Source organism: Seriola dumerili, unplaced genomic scaffold (assembly GCF_002260705.1).
Source record: "Seriola dumerili isolate Sdu_G_001 unplaced genomic scaffold, Sdu_1.0 BDQW01000086.1, whole genome shotgun sequence".
Classification (NCBI taxonomy): Eukaryota; Metazoa; Chordata; class Actinopteri; order Carangiformes; family Carangidae; genus Seriola; species Seriola dumerili.
Window position 1 is genome coordinate 155,940 of NW_019174341.1, and position 14,263 is coordinate 170,202.

The window sequence follows — 14,263 nt, forward strand, 5'->3', positions numbered from 1 at the left end:
GCAGCTGCTGTCGCCGCTCGCCACAGTGGTTTGTTTGACTGTACTGTGGTATCAGCTAACAGCCTGGCTAATGGTATTCCTTGCAGTCAGACGTGTCGCTTGTATTAACAACATTTCACTAATTGCATCCTCCCATGGAACCAATTAATTTACCGTTGTGCTATGATCCTATAATATCTGGAGTCACTAAAAGTCATTTCTAAAGCAGAGAGAATTTCATAAATGGCTGCTTATGCATTTTAATGCTGAGTAGAGAATAATGGCTTATGGTGATGAGTGTGTGTTTGTGTGTGTGTGTGTTTGTGTGTGTTTGTGTGTGTTTGTGTGTGTGTGTGTGTGTGTGTGTGTAATGGCAATGAAATTTAATGTGATTTTCTAGGATTTTTTTTTGAATCTTTACTTTGTCTGAAGCAGCTGTCATCAGCACACTTTAGGAAGTAAAATGAAACTCCTGCAGGTTTCTGGCCGACTGCCAGGAGGAGGACTGAAGTGGGTATAAAGTCTGTGTTTCTTCTACAAATGTGTGTGTTTTATCTTTTATTCAAGCATCTTACAGCAGCAGTTCTATTTGTGAATAAACTGCATTGCTTATTATGAATCAAGTCTGTATTATTTAGTACCACAAGGTATTTTCTTTCTTTAACTACCACCTGACACTGCTCACTATTTCAAACTATTGTTCCTGGAAACCTCTCATATGTTTATTGTCATGACAACAATACCTCACTCACGCGCTTCTTTAAAGGAGCTATTTGTAAGTTTTGCTATTGCTACATAGCTAACGTTAGCATTTACAGCTGTTTACTTACAGGGATAAAAGAAACGTCATGAGTTCGGCATCAAACTTCATCCCTTTACTCGCCAAGAGCTGATGTTAAACTGTTGTTTTGCTTCTATTTCTATCACTTGTTTTCTTCTACTGACGTTAGCATGCTAACCAGCTAGCTCCAGCTAGTGGCTTGTCTCGTCACTTTCCGATACTGAGTCACTGTAGTGTCCAGTGTGCCCTGGAGCACAAGTCTGTAAACAGCTGTTAATGCTAACGTTAGCTTTGTAGGCTCCTCTGCTCTCTTGCCCAGTGCCTCCAGCAGGTTTACAATCCAGCTTCTCCAAAAACAAACTGAAATATACATTATACATTCGCAAGAGGAGGACAGCTGTTGTCCCCTGGGTCCAGCATGTGTCTTCGTCCAGGTCCAACATGCTGCTGCCTCACACGAGACAGTTAGTCGGTTTAACAGGTAACACTTGTGCCAATAAGAAACCTAGCCCTGCTCCCATGAGCCACCCCCTCACATCTCCCCCCACTCCTGCAGCTGAGCCCGACACCATACCCTCCAACCACATAATGGTGTGTGTGTGTGTGTGTCCTCTGTGTGCTCCTGCAGGAGCTGAACCAGATGAGGAGGGTCGCCCAGGTGGGACTTGATGGTGTGCGGCGGACAGACTGGCACGACTACGAAGCGATGAGGAGAGATGCCGCTCGCGTCGGTGGGTCCAGAACTCTTTGCTCATGCTGTTGTTTCACTGAGGCATGTTTGCTGAGAACATCTGCTCTGTTTCAGCTCGAGACCACACACACACACACACACACACACAGCTGCAGCACTACAATTGAGCTATTTTTTTCTTTTCTTAATTCCCTCTGAGTGTATTTCCCTCTCTCAGAAGCACTGTAAATCAATGCTGCGAGTAAAGTTCTGAGTTCATAATTAAACACAGCTAATCTTCTACAATAAGCATTGATTCAGCCTGAGGCCTCGAGTGGGAAACATACCTTTGCCTTTTTATTGCTATTGTAACAGATTTAACTGGCTTTTATACGGTATTAAGAGATACTTAGGTGGAAAATTAGCTGAATTTGTGAGCGAGCTCCAAGTGGATTGAGACTCTAAAAAGATCATACAGTAGATTTAATGGGATACCAGGTTCTGTAATTATGACTTTATTTATAGAAGAAAGTTCTGTCCCGTCATTCACTTTTACTTTTTCACCAATGGTTCCTTTTGCTTCCTGAGGAGATGAAACAGGATGAGGAAGGATGTTAGGTCTGTATGTATCAGCAGCAGCATATTGTGGAGTCACCAGTTGTTTCCACCTTCTTAAAAAATACCCAGTTTTCCTTTCAGCGGTACTCACAGTTAATGTGAATGACATTTATGAGTTTTAAATATATGCACACCGTCCTGAATTGTAAGACTTCCAGCAGTGAAATAAAAGTATTTTTTTTAATGAGGGATTTTAGACGTCCTTCCTCATGCCTGAAAAATAAAAGCTCAAAAAAAAAAAAAAAAAAACATTCTTGCACTTCATTTTGCAAATTTTAAGTGAACGTTTTGAGTGAGCGGAGCCATAGAGAGACGTTTCGATGTGTGCATGAAAAGGGAAAGGTGGGTGATCACTCAGGGAAACACAGCATCGCTCCACTGAGTGTGGGTGCTGCCGCTGAACCGACTCCCTTTATAATAAAGTCTGAAAAAGCGGAATACGTATGACAGCTGCAAAGATATTGGCTTTCGTAAAGCAATAAAAATAAAAAAATCTAAATATGCAAATATCCTTCTTAAGTTTGAAAGAATTCCCTAAATAAGGGGCCAAATTATGAGGCTTCATGAACTTTAATCTTCCCTGTCACTACTTTCAGTTGTGTGTAAAATGTACTGCATGTTGTGCAGAAAAAACAAACATTAGATCCACGAATATCCAATTTTCAAGAGAAAAATTACAACAACAAAAAAAAATCTGACTCCATTAAAAAATAATCTAATAAGTGAATTTTCAACATATTTCTCAGATCACATTTGCCCGAAGACGTAGTACGTAACAAGTTTATTACATGGGCAGAAAAGTAGAGCGTTAAGTAGAACAGTTTATCTTTGAAATGAGGCATTAAAGTGAGAAGTTATTTTCCACAGTTATTACCTTCAGGAATATAGACACACCGTTTCTGCCTAATGGAACAAGGCAGCCCGCTTTAATTTGATGCCCTCCTCTGACTATAGATCAGCCTCCACGCATGCGTGTGCGTGTGTTTGTGTAGAGTGCGTTGATGAGTGGCTAATGAAACATGCAGCACTGTGTAATTTGTTGCGCTGCTGGAATGAGTTCAGATTTCAGAAAGTTTTGTGTGTGGAAAAAAAGGGTCGTTAGAGAGTGATTAGGAACATACTTGATTTGTGATATATTGTGGAGGTATGAAATTGAAAGAACCGATTAATCAACGGAAAATTTATTGGCAAATATTTTGATAAGCAATGTTTTTTGTTTTTTTTTCCCAAACTGGTTCCAGCTTCTCAAATGTGATTATTCAGTCTTCTGTGATATTAAACTGACTGCCTTTGGATATTTTTATTCATTTACACTCATTCAACTGATTGAGCGTCATACACAGCACATATAAAGCAAACACACCAAATATAAACAGAGCGAAGAACATGCCAACGCTCCCAGCAAGAAATACAGAAAGACAAGAGAAAGTGAAGCCAGAGGGAGTGTGAAGTGTACACATTATAGATTACAACAAACTAACCCTTACTTTCATAAACATGTACTAGCATTACTTTGAAAAGCATAGGAGAAGTAGGAAATATAACTTTTGAGATGCTGGTGTACTTTTCAAAGTAAAAGTCTCCACTAAATCTATGTAGTTTTCCAGGGTGTACTGCATGTTGTCATGCACTGACGTGTGTGTGTGTGTGTGTGTGTGTGTGTGTGTGTGTGTGTGTGTGTGTGTGTGTGTGTGTGTGTGTGTGTTTGATGTAGGTAACGGTGAACAGGGGAAGCCGTTCCCTCTGTCAGAGACCGACCAGGTGGACCAGGCCTACAGGGAGAACGGGTTCAACATTTACGTCAGCGACCGGATCTCCCTGAACCGCTCCCTCCCTGACATCCGCCACGCAAAGTGAGTCCTGTGTGTGTGTGTGTGCGCGTGTGTGCGTGTGTGTGTGTGTGCGTGCGTGCTTTGGCTTACTCAATGATTCCATCTTCACACAGCACCAGTGAAAGTCTTGAACCTGAACCTCCTGACATAGACTTGGTCGCTCTTGATTCTACGTCACCTGACTTCCCTCTTTGTTCCCGTCATAATTATAATAAAGGTCACCCGTCAGTAAAACACGGGGTCGGAACAAGCTGCTTGTATAGAGTCTTTCTACGTACTGGAAGTGCTCTTCATTCACACTGTGACGTCACGTGATAAAATGTTTATTTAAAGGTTTATTTAAAGAAGTTTTGTTATCGCTACATAGCTAACATTAGCATAATGTGAGTTCAGCATCAAACTTCATTCCTTTACTTTAGCCAAGAGGCATTAAGTCTTCTTCCTGTCACGTCTATAGAAACGTAATTTCAGGAAATTGTGACCAAAAAAAAAAGAAAAGATTTTGAAGTTTTAGAATTTCTCTCTAAGAAACCAGAACCTGTCGTGACCCGTGTGCTCGCTTTCAATCCCAGAATGACATTGTGAAAAAGGCCTTTAATCACAGCTGCTCTTTTTGCCTGACAAGAAGTTTCCTCTGACACTTGACCCTCCCTCTTCTTTCATGTGGAAAGCAGCTTTGATGCTTCTTCTCTGCCAGTTTCCCCAGGAGGGCCGCTTCTTTCTTATCTGTGTTTAAAAGCCGGACTTGCTTGACCTTACCCATCTCTTGCCCCGACCCTTCTGTGCTGTCAGGTGCTCAGAATAAATCTCCAAACATTCAACCACACAGAGCTAACATTTGTTTTAAAGCTAACTGATGGAAGATGTGAATCCTGGTCGGGACGCTGGTGTGTTTCCACTTCCTATGGAATGTGCTCGTACCCATTTGGGCACGTCTTCATTATCAGAGTGCAAGTCCAGATACGAGTCTGTGTCTTCCAGTGCTGATCGTTCCAGTGACTCTGCATCTTCTTTTCAACAGAACCTTTCAGAACAAAGGCCTAATAAATAAATATTCAAGGTGTTATGTTAGTTTTTGTTTTTTTTTTAACATTCATTTTTTATTGTGCCATGATTTTCACGAGTCCAAACTTTTTAGATTTTTTTTTTTTTGGCGGGGTCCTGGAGGACTGGAAGCTGCTGATGGCTAGTCTGATATAGGGCAAACACTTCACGCTCACATTGACTCCTGTGGGGAATTCAGAGTCCCCCCCCCCTGCTTTTATACAGAGAGTGTTTGAAACCCATGACCAGAATAGTCACACATTCTGTCATCGTGTTTCTTGTGGATGGAATTACAGTGAAAATAAATGCTGGTGTGCATCACAACAATTCCTCCAAACACACACAGAATACACTGCTTGTCATTTCCCTCCAACATGACTCACATTAGCATATTTTCTGATCTGTTGCACCTTCTGTCTGAGTCAGGGTTTTTTTTCTTTTCTTCAAAAACTCATGTGACTGTTAGAAAAGTGATTATCTGAGTGTTTTCTTCTTCTCTGCCGCCGCTGCGTTGAAGTTATAGTTATGTTTATGGGCCGACAGACAGGCAGCTGTCATGTAAACATCAAGTGTCTACACGGCAGCTGCTCCAACCACAGTCTCGCTTTAATGCCGCAGTAATTGAATTATTAGCATGTAAATGTGTTAAGTGAACGAATGCTGCTGAGAGCTGGTGTTGCAGCCCGGCTGCCAGACACTCATCACGCTCCTGTGTCCAATCAGATGGACACACCTGCTCTCTGCATCAACCAGTTGTTAACCCCCCCCCTCAATATTCCTCCCCCACTACCCCCCACTCACTTCATCTGCCCTGTAGGCATGTTGCTGCCTCCTGGTGATTGGCGTGTTGTCTGTGCCTCCGAGGCAGCTGGTCCCAGACCTGCGACTGACACATTCGATTTCTGCACGCTGACGAGATTTAATTGAAGCACACACTTACCCCCCCCCCCACACACACACACACACACACACACACACACACACGCACCTCCTTCGCCTGTGGACTTGGACAGGCTTTGTTAAGATTCACTGGTCGGCCGCCTGTCGATCACCCGGCCTGCCTGTCTCCCTGCGTTCATATTTGAATGAATAACACGCAGGCTGATGTTCAACACAGACACTGATCGACTGACACAGTTCACTACTCTCTCTCTCTCTCTCTCTCTCTCTCTCTCTCTCTCTCTCTCTCTCTCTCTCTCTCCGTCAGTGAGGGAGCGTAAGTCTCTTCCCATGATTAGCTGCTCTGCAGGGGTCCTGCCGCTGGCTGTGATGAGCGTGTGCGAGGCGTTCGCTGTAGCCCGTCATCGGAGCGTGTGTTGGCAGCTGATAACAGCTGCATGTGCTTCAAATAATGAAATTAGAATAGCAACTTAGGATGAAATTAGGATGAACGTATCACTGGCATCACTGCGTGAGCTCCATTGAGCGACCTGTCTGTCTGAAGGTCCTTGAATTGTAGAAAAGGTCAAAGCTACAACAAACTCCCCAGATGATAATTCATTAATCCCGAGAAAAATATTCTACGTTTCAAATCAATTGAAAATAACTTAATTTATCCATTAGGAGCTGTGTTTGCAGGAACAAACAAGTACAGTTTAAAGTTTAAAACTGTTTAAAACTGTTTAAAACAGCTTAAAAATATCCGTAGATAAACGGTAAATGAATCGGCTCAAGCCCCGAGCTAGAGCTAGCTCTGACGGATGCAGGCACAAAGTTTGACATGGCTGCTTGGTCCTGAGTGTGAGTGACTTCTCCTGCAGCCTGAAGGCTGGTGGCTGTGTTGGTCGTGTTGTGCGTGTGTGTGTGTGTGTGTGTGTGTGTAGGATTTGTAGTCCTTTTGATTTGAGTCTGTTTTGCTGTTTAGCTGCTTCATGCTTCTCGCTCCGGTCCAGTGATTTTGCTGCTCATTCTGATGGTTTTGTTGAGAGGATTTAAGGTGAAAGCACCGGGCTGTTATGTTGAAGGTGATGATGGATTCAATGAAGCACCTGCAGAAAGCTAATAGATAGAGAGAGGGGTGGCATGGCTCAGGTGGTAGAGCAGGTTGGCAGCTAATCCCTGGGTTTGCGTCAGGAGGGGCAGCCGGTGTGAAAGCTGCGCCAAATCCAACATACGGCTGGTGATCCGCTGTGGCGACGCCTCGCGAGAGCAGCTGGAAAACTATTAACAACAACAACCTGTGGAAAGCTAATGGAGCTGATTGGCCGGCCTGGAGTTTGCGGAGGTTCCTCAGGAAGAAGAGGCGTCGCTCACATTTGTTAGAAGGTTTGAAGGCGAGTTTGTGGTCGGTTGTTATTTGCCGCCTCCACCCTCTACGCCGCCTGGCCAGTGACCTCCGGATGAGGAAGTGACCATGGTGGAAGTTAAGGTTAAGACACACTCTGAGAATACGTCCGTCTCCACAATGACTGTCAGAAGGTTTGATGTTGATAGATGGAGATCCAGACCATAAACATTTCATCATCAGGATACAAACAAAGATTTAAATTGACGAAAGTGTCAAAGTGTCGTATCTCACAATGTTAAGAAGTGATAAATAAAATTCCTCGGGGGTCGTGATAAGCAGCTCGCATGGACGACCTACAGGAAGCGCATGCCGTTGTATCCATTGCTCTCATGGCAGGAAACAACATGTTGCTTTGCATGTTGCTACTTTATTATCATACATTGTGTTGAGCAACATGCTGGGAAACAATCTGCACGATTGATCTATGTGTGAATGTATGAATCAAACAGAAAGGACTGCCTGAAATTGTTTCTCTCTCTCTCTCTCTCTCTCTGAGACATGAGCAGTCACAATTTTCACTGAAAAGCGAATGATAGGAAATGCATTGAAATGTAGTTTTAAAGAAGATTGCATCTGGATTTGAACTGCTGTCGGCCATCCTGCTCAAACACATCCATTCACGCGCTGAATCCATATGTCACCTGAGTGCCCTGAGGATGTGCTGAGGAGGCGAGTGTGGAACCAGAGGAATGAATGAGATGCTTTCTTCCCTCCTGCAACAGAAGTGGGGAAAGAAAAAACAAGGACAGGATTGTAAAATGTCCACCATCCCACTGTTAACAGCTTTATTTATGTGTGTGTGTGTGTGTGTGTGTGTGTGTGTGTGTAGCTGTAAACAGAAGCTGTATTCAGAGAAGCTGCCCAACACCAGCATCATCATCCCGTTCCATAACGAGGGCTGGTCGTCGCTGCTGAGGACTGTTCACAGCATCCTCAACCGCTCTCCTCCACAGCTCATCGCAGAGGTCATCCTGGTCGACGACTTCAGTGACAAAGGTACAGAGAACACACACACACACACACACACACAGACACACACACACACACACACACACGCACACACACACACGCAAACACACACACACACACACGCCAAAACAGAAATATAATATATGACATACAGTAGATGTTCTTATATCAAAAGTGTAGCTGCCATGTCTCACCTATAAGGGGATATGTTATAATCACATATATATATATATATATATATTATAACATCTATTAAATATCCATAGTAAATACAGTATATTAAAAGTATCTATGAGGAGTTTTTCTATAGTATAACATGATGTGAGCTTATACATTAACAATATATATTTAATGTATATATGCTAGTTTATTTCAACAAGTTACATATATATTTCTTTATATATGTTTTCTTTATTAATTTCTCATTCATGTTAAACGTCTATTTTCTCATATTGGGAAAAAGCTCTTTTCATGTTTATAATATCAACATATACTGACAGTCTTTTGGATATACAGTATATTCATGTAACAGCTGTGTATAATACACACATACATACATGAACATACATGTTTGTGTGGGCTAGACATACAGTATATGTCAATATAGGGAATTGTTCTAATTTCTAATAGGTTTCATATAAAATCTTATGTATTTTTATTAATTATATAAATATATTTCAACATATGTACATATAATACATCTGCATATGGGTCTGAACAGATACAAGCTAAATTTGTCATAATAATTTAGCTTTATTTGTATATTTTCATTTCTGTATTTCACAAGCTGCCCCCGTGCACTGCTGAACCCCTGGCTTCTTTTCATAGTCACTTCCTGTTAAGACAGGAACTTGTGTATTCCTGACGGTACAGATCAGGAGCTTCAGTGCGACTCACAGGGAGGAATTCCCTGTCTTTAAATTAAAGTCACCGATCAGTGACTCGGTTGCTGATTACTGAAAGCTGCTTGTAAATTCTTGCCGTCTGAACTCTTTTGAATCCTTCTGAAACAGAAACTCCTCGTCTCAGAGGGTTGTTCAAAGTTCTCCGTCTGTCTCTGACCTCCTCGCACAAAGACAGGCTAAACTGTGCAAGCTCCGTTTCTGATATGAGATCTGTGCTGGAAACCAGAGTGATCAGTGGACGACTAGGAATGTCTTTGATGATAACTTGACACGACGCCGCACTAAACTCCCAAAGCTTGTAAGAAAAGTATTTAAACTGCAAGCTATAGATGTTAGATTAAGGCTGAATATAAAACGAAGCACCTTTCTACAACCTCAGAGGAGGGAGGGGGGGGGGGCTGTATTTACCTGTAAAGTGCCACACAGAAGCTTTGTTTGTGTCTCGGTGGCTGAGGGCTGCAGTAATTGGTCATTTCATCATGGCTGCCCATTTTCCACACGAATGATGACAGTTTAATCATAATCTTTCAAAATAAAAGTCACAACATTTCCACTGCAGCGTGGCTCCTCTCTGTTCAGCAAATGTGGCCTTTTGTTTGTGTTTCTCTGCTGCCGCTCTTCTGCTGCAAACATCTCTCTTCTATTGTCGCATAGCGTGTGTGTGTGTGTGTGTGTGTGTGTGTGTGTGTGTGTGTGTGTGTGTTTGTGTGTTCATTTTCTCTCTCTCCCTTCCCCAGCTCTCTTAAGAAAGTGTTTAATTCCTTGTTAATTAGTGCTCTTTGTCACCGTCCCTCGTTGAAGGATGTGTTTACCTCTCGTCTCCACGGTAATGAGATGTTTCATTGCCTGAGACTCATTTAGAGGTTAACACCCATCTGAGCCCAGAGGCAAAACTCTCCCACCGCTTCTTGCCGTGTGCAGCACAAACAGCTCCATGTCTGAAGTTACACAAGATGTGTCAATATTTTTCCTTTTGAAAATCGCCATTTTAAGACGAGTTTGTTTGGAACCTTGTTTCTATTGCCAAACAAAATCAAGGTGTCATTGTGCACATGTATGTGGGCAGCGTGTAGCATGGGCTTTTTTTGTTGTGAGACGTTGGATTTTGGTAACTTAACAAAAACAGATTATAAAAGAAAATATTAACGTCAGTTGTCGTCAGTCTTCCACATCAACCTGACGTCGGCATCGGACGTCCTACTGACACTGAATTTTGATCACCTGACGCCACAGCCTACATTCGACCAAACCATCCATGGCTTACGATGTTGGAGGCAGCTGTGTGCCCGTTGGGAAAAACTGTTATCCAGCAACATTATATTTCCTCCAGATCCTCTTCAGCTAATAAGAAGTTATTGTATATGAATAAGTCTTAGAGGAAATGGTGTGAGGCAGAGCTACAGGTAAACTTTTCCATTAGGATTCAGACAGACTCAGTTGTGTGAAAACAGCCTGGAACCGGGGACGGGTCCCGGCCCTCTGTCGTCAGGATGGATGGGAGAACATTACACAGCTGCAGGGGTGGGACTTAACCTCTGCGGGACATCTGCTCTGACACTCCCTCTCACCACCACTGTCCTTTGATAAGAAATGAGTTGGGCTGTAATTAAGGCTTAAGAGACACACGGACAAAGTGAACTTCAATCAGTTCTGGTCTCTGGTTGAGGAGTTGGTGTTACAGCGCTGGAGAGAATAATCCCGGACAGTTTCTGTGCGGAAAAGCACAAATCAATGCTCAGCTTTGAACCCTTGCATAATAAATGAAGGCGCGACTGGCTGATAGAGGAGCAGAGGAAAAAAAAGTGATTTATTATGAAGTGTGGTTCAGACTCACAGTGTGCCGCTTCATATCTGCCTCACATGCTCATTCAGCGAGATGAGAGGTAATTTTCTGTAAGACTGAAGATAAAAGGTGGAAGACTGACGTAACACATGCACCAGTCTCCACTCGTCTTATTATGGCTTATTTGTTTACTTTTTCCTCGCTTTCAAAAATCATCAATAAAGATTAAGATTCACTCGTGAAAAAAAAAAGTTAGTGTCAGCTTCATGGTGGGAATACAGCCCAAAAAAATGTTCTAGTACCAGTTACTGCTACTAGTTATAAGCTCCTATTTTAAAGCGCCATATTTTCTTCTTCTTCTTCTGTGTTTTATTTGAAGTGTTGATCCATAAGAAGATATAAAAACCATCTAAGTGTAGTTTTACATCTTTCTGAGTGATACAATAAAAATACAGCAGCTTTCAGGTAAAACATCCTGCAAAGTTTGGATGGTGGGTCCAGGTGGGCGGGGCTTGGTGACTGCTTTGTTGTGACATCACAAAGTTCCAGAAGTCCTGACGGCTGGTTTTAAGGCTCGGTTTCTGAATAATCTCCCCCTGGTAACTCTTCTGTTGAGTACTTGCAGCACGTTTGTTGTCAAATTGATGAAGAGGTTTTCTGAATTTGTTTGTGTTTTTCTGTTTGCATGCGTTGAGCTCTCCGGGCCACCGTAGATGAGAGCCAAAAACTAAATGATAAATGGATGGACTTCACTCATATAGAGCTTTTCTAGTCTCACTGAACAATCAAAGTGCTTTACAATGGACCTTTTTTTTACCATACACACACTTTCACACAAACGTTGATGCAAATTTGAGGTTCACTTCAAATGCAGACTGCGAACAACCGATCGTCCAATTAGTGGATGACCCGCTATTCTACCTCCTGAGCCACAGTCGCCCCAAGCGAGACAAAAAATTAGTAATACAAAGGAAATTAACAACTAATCGGACTGAATGTGCAGACTGTCAAGTTCCATTTATCTTTTTTTCTTCACCTTTATCTCGCATTTCAGTTTCCCTGTCTGCGGTTGTGTGTGTAGACTGTGAAGCCAGAGATGGTCTCATTGTGCTTATTAGGTGCTATCAGAAATGAAACGACGCTCCTCTCGTCTCAAATGTTTTTCCCACTAAAAGGAAGTTGTCCATGAAATTACCCCCCTGCTGTGAAAGAACAGCGGAAACATCAGGAGGCAGCATCTTCACTTTCGCTTTATTCTCTTAATTTCCACCGTGTGGCAGATGGAAGGGTTTAGCCCCCCCCCCCCCCCCCCCCCCCCCCCCCCCCCCCCCCCCCCGCCCCCCCCCCCCCCCCCGCGCACGCTGCGGATTCTCCTCTGCAGGTTTTTTTTTGTTTTACACTTAAATTATATTTTGTCTAATTACAGGTCTCAGTTGAGGGCAGCTCCCTGTGTGAGGGGAGAGAGGGACCCCGACCACCTCACCACCCTCCACCACCATTTGGCCTCTGCCTCTGAGTTTATCTCTCGCTCCGCTTCTCTCAGCCTCTCTCCGCCGCCACATCTGACCAGCAGGCAGCTCTGATTTACAGCCAGCACTCAAGCGTGACACAGAGCTACAAAGTGAGCAAGTGTTGCTATCAGAGCTGACAACGGCTCTTTTATATCTCCCTGTGTCAACTTTTCTCTCCCCTCATTTATTTCCCTTCTCTGCTGTATACAGTACGAGCCTTTAGAATCTGTGAAGTATCTGAATTCAAACCCTCAGTATGTGAGGGATTTTCCTGAACCACTAGAATTGTTTTATGTCTAAATCCCACTGTGTTGCCGAGACAGAAGAACTAGCACCTGTCTCGCTCTGTGGTCATGGTTTCACATAGTATTGGACACATGTTGGAACTGACATGAGTTTGATGTCCGGAGGAAATAATCATAGTAATTTATCCACTTTGCAAACTGGGAGAAAATATATATTTTCTTATGGATCAACACTTAAAACAACAAATAAAACACAGGGAGAGTGTAAAATAAGAATTAAACCAGGTTAAAGTGTTGTGAGTGCCTCATAGGAATGTATAGTCACATAAAGCGGATATTGTACAGCGAGATCAGATATTTCGGCGGAAAACAAACTCATCTTACTGATGCATTCGGTTTCATCCAGTCTGCGACTTGTCAAGTCAACAGCAGTAGTCTTCATTATGTTAACAGGAAGCGTGATCCGGACACAGTTACATTTCCTACAAGACATGTTTGCTGTTGCAAATTGGTTGTATATAAACAGAATTTCTGGGAGACGGGGTTAGAGAGAAAGACCTGAGCACATGCTAATTGGTTTATTAAAAGTCAGAGAAGCCCCTTGGTCGTCGTCTTAACTGACTGTTGTTACTCTGGATCAGCCCGAGTGGTGTGCACAAATTCCATCGAAACCAGCAGCAGAGGGGAATGTTAGCTCTGAAACTCATCACACAGATCATTTAACGGCTTTTTGGTTGCACTAACAGACGGAAACAACCTCTTGCAGTCACGCAAATATTAATGGCCTTTATACTTTTTCCTCTTATGATGAGTTTTATATCAGTAATCACCACTCACTCTTTGTTTAGATCAAATGTCGTATGAAGTCGCCAGTAAGGAAGTGCTGGCCCTTTAAATGCCGTAAACATAACACCAATATCAGCACATTATCAGCGCAGGTCCAGTAGTATAGGAGCGGGGTTATTGTGATATCGTTATGTCAACACTCGGCCACACTGATAATGACAATAGTGTGATTCCCATAGACCCCCCCCCCCTGCTGTGTAAAGATGGTCACACTGGGTGAATGGCTGCATGTGTGTCTGGCAGCTTAGCGTTTGTGGCCGAGCGTGGGCGATGAATACTCGCTGGTGAAGCCCAAGTCATTTCACGGATTTATGGCCAGACGGAGCAAAGAGAGAGAGAGAGGGAGAGAGGGAGAGAGAGAGAGGCTGTAACTTGCCACTTACATAGAAACAGAAAAGAACAGAGAGCTGCCTCCTCCTTCTTCTTCTTCTTCTTCTTCTTCTTCTTCTTCTTCTTCAGGGAGGAGGAAGACGTGTGTGTTTGAGGTGAGACGAGGAGAGAGAGAGAGTGTGTGCATTAACAGTATGTGCCTGGCGGAGCCTCATATGTTCCAACCCATCAGCTTCTCTTGGCTTCAGATCGCCAAGCTCTCGTAGATCCACCAGCCTCAGCTGTTGTCAGTACTTTCAAACTTCACCTCTGCTCCTTATTCAACTGCTGTCTACTTCAAATAGTTCATCCTGAGACTCACCCCCTGTAGCCTTGAAATGTATTCACTGTAGCTTCCTCCTTCATGTTGGACACGAGCTGTTGTCAGCTTGGATTCGTAGACGTTTTAGTGGATTTCAGTTGA

General features: G+C 43.1%; 1 pseudogene; it reads left to right on the plus strand.

The window, feature by feature from the left end:
* LOC111221331 overlaps window positions 1-14,263 on the plus strand; it is a 60,907-nt pseudogene that overhangs the window by 17,430 nt on the left and 29,214 nt on the right.